The following is an 11593-nucleotide window of genomic DNA, read 5'->3' on the forward strand; positions in this document are numbered from 1 at the left end:
CCCCCTTCCACCATAGTCCTCGATAATATTGTAGCGGTGCTTAGGCGCAGCCCTGCGACGGTAGTACATCAAGATCGTCACCACGCCGTCGTGCTGACGGAACTCTTCCCTGACACTTTGCTGGATCGGAGTCCGGGGATCGTCATCGAGCTGAACGTGTGCTAGAACTCGGAGGTGCCGTAGTTTCGGTGCTTGATCGGTCGGGCCGTGGAGACGTACAGCTACATCAACCAAACGCTTCCGTTGTCGATCTACAAGGGTACGTAGATCATACTCTCCCCTCTCGTTGCTATGCATCACCATGATCTTGCGTGCGCGTAGGAATTTTTTTGAAATTGCTACATAACCCAACAGTGGCATCCGAGCCTAGGTTTTATATGTTGATGTTATATGCACGAGTAGAACACAAGGGAGTTGTGGGCGATATAAGTCATACTGCTTACCAGCATGTCATACTTTGGTTCGGCGGTATTGTTGGACGAAGCGGCCCGGACCAACATTACGTGTACGCTTACGCGAGACCGGTTCTCCCGACGTGCTTTGCACATAGGTGGCTTGCGGGTGACAGTTTCTCCAACTTTAATTGAACCGAGTGTGGCTACGTCCGGTCCTTCCGAAGGTTAAAACAGCACCAACTTGACAAACTATCGTTGTGGTTTTGATGCGTAGGTAAGATTGGTTCTTGCTTAAGCCCGTAGCAGCCACGTAAAACATGCAACAACAAAGTAGAGGACGTCTAACTTGTTTTTGCAGGGCATGTTGTGATGTGATATGGTCAAGACATGATGCTAAATTTTATTGTATGAGATGATCATGTTTTGTAACCGAGTTATCGGCAACTGGCAGGAGCCGTATGGTTGTCGCTTTATTGTATGCAATGCAATCGCGCTGTAATGCTTTACTTTATCACTAAGCGGTAGCGATAGTCGTGGAAGCATAAGATTGGCGAGACGACAACGATGCTACGATGGAGATCAAGGTGTCGCGCCGGTGATGATGGTGATCATGATGGTGCTTCGGAGATGGAGATCACAAGCACAAGATGATGATGGCCATATCATATCACTTATATTGATTGCATGTGATGTTTATCTTTTATGCATCCTATCTTGCTTTGATTGATGGTAGCATTATAAGATGATCTCTCACTAAATTATCAAGAAGTGTTCTCCCTGAGTATGCACCGTTGCGAAAGTTCTTCGTGCTGAGACACCACGTGATGATCGGGTGTGATAGGCTCTAAGTTCAAATACAACGGGTGCAAAACAGTTGCACACGCGGAATACTCAGGTTATACTTGACGAGCCAAGCATATACAGATATGGCCTCGGAACACGGAGACCGAAAGGTCGAGCGTGAATCATATAGTAGATATGATCAACATAGTGATGTTCACCAATGAAACTACTCCATCTCATGGGATGATCGGACATGGTTTAGTTGATTTGGATCACGTAATCACTTAGATGATTAGAGGGATGTCTATCTAAGTGGTAGTTCTTTAAGTAATATGATTAACTGAACCTAAATTTATCATGAACTTAGTACCTGATAGTATCTTGCTTGTTTATGTATGATTGTAGATAAATGGCCCGTGCTGTTGTTCCGTTAAATTTTAATGCATTCCTTGAGAAAGCAAAGTTGAAAGATGATGGTAGCAATTACACGAACTAGGTCCGTAACTTGAGGATTATCCTCATTGCTGCACAGAAGAATTACGTCCTGGAAGCACCGCTGGGTGTCAGGCCTGCTGCTGGAGCAACACCAGATGTTGTGAACGTCTGGCAGAGCAAAGCTAATGACTACTCGATAGTTCAGTGTGCCATGCTTTACGGCTTAGAACCGGGACTTCAACGACGTTTTGAACATCATGGAGCATATGAGATGTTCCAGGAGTTGAAGTTAATATTTCAAGCAAATGCCCGGATTGAGAGATATGAAGTCTCCAATAAGTTCTATAGCTGCAAAATGGAGGAGAACAGTTCTGTCAGTGAGCATATACTCAAAATGTCTGGGTATAATAATCACTTGATTCAAATGGGAGTTAATCTTCCAGACGATTGCGTCATTGACAGAATTCTCCAATCACTGCCACCAAGCTACAAGAGCTTCGTGATGAACTATAATATGCAAGGGATGAATAAGACTATTCCCGAGCTCTTCGCAATGCTGAAAGCTGCGGAGGTAGAAATTAAAAAGGAGCATCAAGTGTTGATGGTCAACAAGACCACTAGTTTCAAGAAAAAGGGCAAAGGGAAGAAGAAGGGGAACTTCAAGAAGAACAGCAAGCAAGTTGCTGCTCAAGAGAAGAAACCCAAGTCTGGACCTAAGCCTGAAACTGAGTGCTTCTACTACAAGCAGACTGGTCACTGGAAGCGGAACTGCCCCAAGTATTTGGCGGATAAGAAGGATGGCAAGGTGAACAAAAGTATATGTGATATACATGTTATTGATGTGTACCTTACTAATGCTCGCAGTAGCACCTGGGTATTTGATACTGGTTCTGTTGCTAATATTTGCAACTCGAAACAGGGACTACGGATTAAGCGAAGATTGGCTAAGGACGAGGTGACGATGCACATGGGAAACGGTTCCAAAGTCGATGTGATCGCGGTCGGCACGCTACCTCTACATCTACCTTCAGGATTAATATTAGACCTAAATAATTGTTATTTGGTGCCAGCATTAAGCATGAACATTATATCTGGATCTTGTTTGATGTGAGACGGTTATTCATTTAAATCAGAGAATAATGGTTGTTCTATTTATATGAGTAATATCTTTTATGGTCATGCACCCCTGAAGAGTGGTCTATTCTTATTGAATCTCGATTGTAGTAACACACATATTCATAATGTTGAAACCAAAAGATGCAGAGTTGATAATGATAGTGCAACTTATTTGTGGCACTGCCATTTAGGTCATATCGGTGTAAAGCGCATGAAGAAACTCCATACTGATGGACTTTTGGAACCACTTGATTATGAATCACTTGGTACTAGCGAACCGTGCCTCATGGGCAAGATGACTAAAACGCCGTTCTCCGGTACTATGGAGAGAGCAACAGATTTGTTGGAAATCATACATACAGATGTATGTGGTCCGATGAATATTGAGGCTCGTGGCGGATATCGTTATTTTCTCACCTTCACAGATGATTTAAGCAGATATGGGTATATCTACTTAATGAAACATAAGTCTGAAACGTTTGAAAAGTTCAAAGAATTTTAGAGTGAAGTTGAAAATCATCGTAACAAGAAAATAAAGTTTCTACGATCTAATCGTGGAGGAGAATATTTGAGTTACGAGTTTGGTGTACATTTGAAACAATGCGGAATAGTTTCGCAACTCACGCCACCCGGAACACCACAGCGTAATGGTGTGTCCGAACGTCGTAATCGTACTTTACTAGATATGGTGCGATCTATGATGTCTCTTACTGATTTACCGCTATTGTTTCGGGGTTATGCTTTGGAGACGGCCGCATTCACGTTAAATAGGGCACCATCAAAATCCGTTGAGACGACGCCTTATGAACTATTGTTTGGCAAGAAACCAAAGTTGTCGTTTCTGAAAGTTTGGGGCTGCGATGCTTATGTGAAAAAGCTTCAACCTGATAAGCTCGAACCCAAATCGGAGAAATGTGTCTTCATAGGATATCCAAAGGAGACTATTGGATACACCTTCTATCACAGATCCGAAGGCAAGACTTTTGTTGCTAAGTTCAGAAACTTTCTGGAGAAGGAGTTTCTCTCAAAAGAAGTGAGTGGGAGGAAAGTAGAACTTGACGAGGTAACTGTACCTGCTCCCTTATTGGAAAGTAGTGCATCACAGAAAACTGTTTCTGTGACACCTACACCAATTAGTGAGGAAGCTAACGATAATGATCATGAAACTTCAGAACAAGATACTACTGAACCTCGTAGATCAACCAAAATGAGACCCGCACCAGAGTGGTACGGTAATCCTGTTCTGGAAGTCATGCTACTAGATCATGATGAACCTACGAACTATGAAGAAGCGATGGTGAGCCCAGATTCCGCAAAATGGCTTGAAGCCATGAAATCTGAGATGGGATCCATGTATGAGAACAAAGTATGGACTTTGGTTGACTTGCCCAATGATCGGCAAGCAATTGAGAATAAATGGATCTTCAAGAAGAAGACTGACACCGACGGTAATATTACTGTCTACAAAGCTCGACTTGTCGCAAAAGGGTTTCGGTAAGTTCAAGGGATTGACTACGATGAGACCTTCTCACCTGTAGCGATGCTTAAGTCTGTCCGAATCATGTTAGCAATTGCCGCATTTTATGATTATGAAATTTGGCAGATGGATGTCAAAACTACATTCCTGAATGGATTTCTGGAAGAAGAGTCGTATATGATGCAACCGGAAGGTTTTGTCGATCCAAAGGGAGCTAACAAAGTGTGCAAGCTCCAGCGACCCATTTATGGACTGGTGCAAGCCTCTCAGAGTTGGAATAAACGCTTTGATAGTGTGATCAAAGCATTTGGTTTTATACAGACTTTTGGAGAAGCCTGTATTTACAAGAAAGTGAGAGGGAGCTCTGTAGCATTTCTGATATTATATGTGGATGACATATTACTGATTGGAAATGATATAGAATTTCTGAATAGCATAAAGGGATACTTGAATAAGAGTTTTTCAATGAAAGACCTCGGTGAAGCTGCTTACATATTAGGCATAAAGATCTATAGAGATAGATCAAGACGTTTAATTGGACTTTCACAAAGAACATACCTTGACAAGATTTTGAAGAAGTTCAAAATGGATCAAGCAAAGAAAGGGTTCTTGCCTGTGTTACAAGGTGTGAAGTTAAGTCGGACTCAATGCCCGACCACTGCAGATGAAAGATGAAAGATGTTCCCTATGCTTCAGCCATAGGCTCTATCATGTATGCAATGCTGTGTACCAGACCTGATGTGTGCCTTGGTATAAGTCTAGCAGGGAGGTACTAAAGTAATCCAGCAGTGGATCACTGGATAGCGGTCAAGAACACCCTAAAGTACCTGAAAAGGACTAAGGATATGTTTCTCATATATGGAGGTGACAAAGAGCTCATCGTAAACGGTTACGTTGATGCAAGCTTTGACACTGATCTGGACGATTCTAAATCGCAAACCGGATACGTGTTTACATTAAACGGTGGAGCTATCAGTTGGTGCAGTTCTAAACAGAGCGTCGTGGCGGGATCTATGTGTGAAGTGGAATACATAGCTGCTTCGGAAGCAGCGAATGAAGGAGTCTGGATGAAGGAGTTCATATCCGATCTAGGTGTCATACCTGTGCATCGGGTCTAATGAAAATCTTTTGTGACAATACTGGTGCAATTGCCTTGGCAAAGGAATCCAGATTTCACAAGAGAACCAAGCACATCAAGAGACGCTTCAATTCCATCCGGGATCTAGTCCAGGTGGGAGACATAGAGATTTGCAAGATACATACGGATCTGAATGTTGCAGGCCCGTTGACTAAGCCTCTTCCACGAGCAAAACATGATCAGCACCAAGGCTCCATGGGTGTTAGAATCATTACTGTGTAATCTAGATTATTGACTCTAGTGCAAGTGGGAGACTGAAGGAAATATTCCCTAGAGGCAATAATAAAGTTATTATTTATTTCCTTATATCATTATAAAAGTTTATTATTCATGCTAGAACTGTATTAACCGGAAACATAATACATGTGTGAATACATAGACAAACAGAGTGTCACTAGTATGCCTCTACTTGACTAGCTCGTTAATCAAAGATGGTTATGTTTCCTAACCATGGACAAAGAGTTGTTATTTGATTAACGGGATCACATCATTAGTTGAATGATCTGATTGACATGACCCATTCCATTAGCCTAGCACCCGATCGTTTAGTATGTTGCTATTGCTTTCTTCATGACTTATACATGTTCCTATGACTATGAGATTATGCAACTCCCGTTTGCCAGAGGAACACTTTGTGTGCTACCAAACATCACAACGTAACTGGGTGATTATAAAGGAGCTCTACAGGTGTCTCCAATGGTACATGTTGGGTTGGCGTATTTCGAGATTAGGATTTGTCACTCCGATTGTCGGAGAGGTATCTCTGGGCCCTCTCGGTAATGCACATCACTTAAGCCTTGCAAGCATTGCAACTAATGAGTTAGTTGCGGGATGATGTATTACAGAACGAGTAAAGAGAGTTGCCGGTAACGAGATTGAACTAGGTATAGGATACCGACGATCGAATCTCGGGCAAATAACATACCGATGACAAAGGGAACAACGTATGTTGTTATGCGGTCTGACCGATAAAAGATCTTCGTAGAATATGTAGGAGCCAATATGCGCATCCAGGTTCCGCTATTGGTTATTGACCGAAGACATGTCTCGTCATGTCTACATTGTTCTCGAACCCGTAGGGTCCGCACGCTTAAGGTTACGATGACAGTTATATTATGAGTTTATGCATTTTGATGTACCGAAGGTTGTTCGGAGTCCCGGATGTGATCACGGACATGACGAGGAGTCTCAAAATGATCGAGACATAAAGATTGATATATTGGAAGCCTATGTTTGGATATCGGAAGTGTTCCGGGTGAAATCGGGATTTTACCGGAGTACCGGGAGGTTACCGGAACCCCCCGGGAGGTATATGGGCCTTAGTGGAAGAGAGGAGAGGTGGCCAGAGATGGGCCACGCGCCCCTCCCCCCCGTGGTCCGAATTGGACAAGGAGAGGGGGCCGGCCCCCCTTCCTCCTCTCTCTCCTCTTTGCCCCCCTCCACGAATCCTATTCCAACTAGGAAAGGGGGGAGTCCTACTCCCAGAAGGAGTAGGACTCCTCCTGGCGCGCCACACCTTGGCCGGCCGCCCCCCCTCCCTTGAACCTTTATATACGGAGGCAGGGGCACCCCTAGAGGCAGAAGTTGATCCACGTGATCATATTCTTAGCCGTGTGCGGTGCCCCCTTCCACCATAGTCCTCGATAATATTGTAGCGGTGCTTAGGCGAAGCCCTGCGACGGTAGTACATCAAGATCGTCACCACGCCATCGTGCTGATGGAACTCTTCCCCGACACTTTGCTGGATCGGAGTCCGGGGATCGTCATCGAGCTGAACGTGTGCTAGAACTCGGAGGTGCCGTAGTTTCGGTGCTTGATCGGTAGGGCCGTGGAGACGTACGACTACATCAACCAAATGCTTCTGTTGTCGATCTACAAGGGTACGTAGATCATACTCTCCCCTCTCGTTGCTATGCATCACCATGATCTTGCGTGCGCGTAGGAAATTTCTTGAAATTACTACATAACCCAACAGTAACGGGCCTTGGGTTAGCGGGCTGTAAATGGGCTATATGCGAACAGGCCGTTAACAGGCTTTCCATGGGCCGGCCTGCCAGCTTTTGACCAAGTCAAACGGGCTAGCCTTTTCACAGGAATGGGCCTCTGTTGGGCCGTGCCACGTGTTGACGTATCATAGGCGCCTATCTGACCAACTGACGAGCTAACACGTGTTTCGTCCGGCCAATAAGAATTTTACACGTGGAAATTTCCCATTGGTCGGGGCTGTTAACGGGTTATCGGATCCAAAACCCGACCCGATAGGTTAACGGCGTTCCGTTACGGTGGATGCCACGTGTCGGTCACCCTTGACGAAAGCACTTCTGTGACGCGCGATTTATCGTCATGGAAGTGGACACTTCCGTGATGATAATTTTGGTAATGTCATGGAACACTTCTACGACAGCACAGGTATGACTATCTTGGTTCTGTCATCAATTTGTCATGGATGTACATGCATGACAAAAAAAGCGACCTACTGTGACAAACACGTACCATCAGGGAAGTGTATTTTTTTGTAGTGGATATGATGTTGCATTAGTAAAGCAATTGGTTAAATATCATGATATTGCTTGTCATTATGTTTATGTTTGTTGTGAGCTTGCAAGTACATTCAATGTACTGACCTGGCGTTCCATGCCAGCTTTCAGGAAAGTCTCCTTGGAAAGGAGTGTTGTCCGACTCTAGATTGTGTCCACATCGGTGTCCCTGTGCTATGGAGTTCCTCTACGACATCGTTCCGCTGCCGCGTAGTTGTTATGATCGAGGCCCCATTTATGTTCACTAAATAATGTACATATTGTTCAGCCGCACCATGTGTGCCGCTTGGCCTCGCCACCTGTTGTAGTAGGAACTATGATCTGCTGGCATCAATAAATCGGTTGTTTTCTGTACCAAGATGTTGTGTGTTGCTAGAAGACATGGTCTCTAGGCTGGCAATGCATGGTAAACCGGTTGCTCTGAGCCGGGGTGCCACAACGCTTGGTATCAGAGCCGCGCTGATTGTAGGCCACGCTAGACTACGACGTGTTAACTGGACATTAGTTACGAGTTTAAGTTGAGTGCCGGTAGCATTTTTAGCTGGTTGTTGCATTGCATGCACTTGTTTTATTTTTATGCTAACCTACTAATGGTTGTGAGTGTAGATGGCTTTGGTGCCGTATCCGTGCCTATTGCAGCTGATGCCGTACACGTCGCCGCATCTCCGTCGCAACGTGTGGTGTCGGCTGTACCCCCTCGGTGACGACCTAGTTTATCGTGTGTACTGCGAGCGTCTAGCAAACTTAGTGTATGAGTATCACGCAGTGGTTACTCTGCGCACCAGTTCCGATTCTAGCACTTACACTCATACCTCTCGGAGTGGTTTTGCTTCTACCGCTTCCCAGGCCATCCAGTTTGTTGCATTCGAAGTCCTTATCGAGCTTCGTTATAATGAGGTCCGGATGCAGAACAACCCAGGTTTCCACTACTATCCCTCTCTAAACGACAATGGTCGTGTCCATTTTCCTATCATTGATCCGGAGTCTGATAGTGTTTCTAGCCACCTTTCTAGTTATATCACTGCTAGCTACCTTATGATCCACGAGCTGGCTCGAGAGCTGACTCATGCTCGTACTGCTTTAGCCACTACTAGATCTTTCACTACTCCATCCTCTGCGGGATTTACCCCTTATATTCCATCCACTTCTAGTTCACCTATTTCACCGGTTACTCCTCCGAGTAGCTCGGGCACCTCGACCGTGAATCCTCTCAGTGCTCCTGCTGAGTGGGTTTCCCTTCTCACTACTCCCGTAGCCCTGATGCTTCACCCTGCACCTGCCCCAGAGGGAGAGCCCTCGAGGCAGCATCGTCGTGTTACCTTTAACCCGAAGGTTTCAGTTAACGTTGTCAGTTCAGGATCCGAGTCTGCTTCAGGAGAGGACCCCGCAGCACCAGCAGAGCAGTAGAGCGTTTGAGTATCCGCAGTCATTAGGATGATGTATGGATGTAGTCGTACGAGTCATGATGCTCCATCTCATGTGTGAGAGTAGTTGAACTTGGCATGTTGTTTATCTTTCATGTATGAGTCTATGTATAATTATGTTGGAACTCTATTTTATTTGTCGTATTTTCTTCGTTATTTCGCTTTTTTGGGCTTTGTTGCTGGCTTTTCCCCAATTTATTTTGGATGTTTCTCATCTCTGTTGCGTTGTATTGGAAAAAATCTACAATAAGATGACGCTCATGAGGATGCTCCTGTTCGTCGTTCCGCACGACAGGTAGGACACTCCCCCGAGCCGTACACATTCCACCACCACCTCCACCGCCAAATCCTCCCTCCACCGAGCAAATTATGCGTATGTTTGAGGAAAGGGAATAATGATCTGATTGAAATACTAAGGAGTGTGCAAGCTGTGGTTGGACAAAAAGGAAATCAGAATGGTCATCAGTCCAAGCTGTCAGATTTTCAGAGAACCAAGCCTCCTAGTTTCAGTCAGGTTATTGATCCCTTGGATGCAGACGATTGGTTGTGAACCATTGAGAGGAAGCTTGATATTGCTCTTACTGAAGAAGATGATAAAGTTTCGTTTTCAACTCATTATCTTGAAGGCACTGCCGCCATATGGTGGGAAAATGCAAAAGCCATGTGGCCTGCCGATGAAGAAATCATCTGGGCAAAATTCAAGGATCAGTTCCGGAAATATCATATTCCTACTGGAATTATGAAGGTTAAGCAACGTGAATTTCTCGCGCTCCTCCAAGGAAGTGAGTGTGTGGGTGAATATTTGCAAAAGTTCAATCATTTGGCCCATTACTCCCTATATGACTTGGCTACTGAAGAAACAAAGATTGACAGGTTTCTTGGGGGATTAAACCCGCAACTTCGATGTACCCTCAGTATGTTTGATTTCCCAGATTTCCAAACTCTGGTAAACAAGGCTTTCATTGTGGAGGGAGCACAAGCTCGTATCGGACAATAGGCTTGCTAATAACGATCGCAAGCGCAAGTTCGAGCCAAGGAAGGAAGTGCAGCCAGTGCAAAAGGCTCATACCTGGCAGCATACTCAGGTGGAGTACAAGCCCAATTTACAGCAGAATGTTAACAAAACCACCACCCAAGTCAAGATGTCGTGACCAACCCGGTGCGAGAAGAGTGCCGTGCAACAATTCTTGCTTCAGTTGTGGGAAAATCCAGACATTATGCCAGACAGTGTCCCAAGAACGGCAAGGCAAATGCTCTATTCAGGCCACAAGTCAACTTTATGGATTCATATCCTACCCATCAAAACATCACTGGGCACGTTCATCATCTCTCCATAGATGAAGCCCAAGAGAACCCTGAAGTCATCATTGGTATGTTTTCTGTTAATAACATACCTGCCGTAATTTTATTTGACTCTGGTGCTTCCCACTCTTTTATTTCGTGGAGTTTTGTTGCCCAAAATAAATTTCCTTGTTCGCTTTTGGGCAAGAATATGCTGGTACAATCCCCGCGATCTTTGATCAAGAGCAATCTGGTCTGCCATAATCTGGAAATCAATATCAACGGAGCCCGTTTTCCAACTTCCTTGATAATCATTGAGTTTGTAAAGCTGGACATTATTTTGGGAATGAATTGGTTGACCGAATATCAAGTATGCACAATTGCATGACCCGATAAGTCACTTTGACTAGTCAAGAGGGGCAGACTACCAAATTCTAAGCTCACAGGAGCATACCCAGGAAAGAAATGGTCTTCACCGCAGTGGCTGGTGAGTTGGAATTAATTCCTATGGTCAGTGAGTTTCCTGGTGTATTTCTAGAAGAACTTCCAGGCATGCCGCCCAATCGAGAGCTTGAGTTTGGAATAGATCTTGTGCCCGGAACCGCACCGTTATACAAGAAGTATTACCAGATGCCTTCATCAAAATTAGTGGAGCTAAAGAAACAGCTTGATGAAATGCTCCAGAAAGGATATATCAGTCCTAGCTCTTCACCATGGGGATCACCTGCTATCTTTGTGGATAAGAAGGATGGCAGCCTCCACATGTGTGTGGATTACCGTCAGCTGAATGATGTCACCATCAAAAATAATTATCCACTGCCCAGGATTGATGACTTGTTTGATCAGGTTAGTGGGCCAAGGTATTCTCCAAAATTGATTTAAGGACAGGATATCGTCAACTCAAGATTAGAAAGGAAGATATTCCTAAGACCGCATTCACTACTCGGTACGGTCTTTATGAATATACAGTTATGTCCTTTGGCCTCAACAATGCCCCTGCCTTCTTC

This window comes from Triticum urartu, chromosome 3A (genome assembly GCF_056163025.1).
Source record: "Triticum urartu cultivar PI428250 chromosome 3A, HENAU_Tu73, whole genome shotgun sequence".
In the NCBI taxonomy this organism is placed as follows: Eukaryota; Viridiplantae; Streptophyta; class Magnoliopsida; order Poales; family Poaceae; genus Triticum; species Triticum urartu.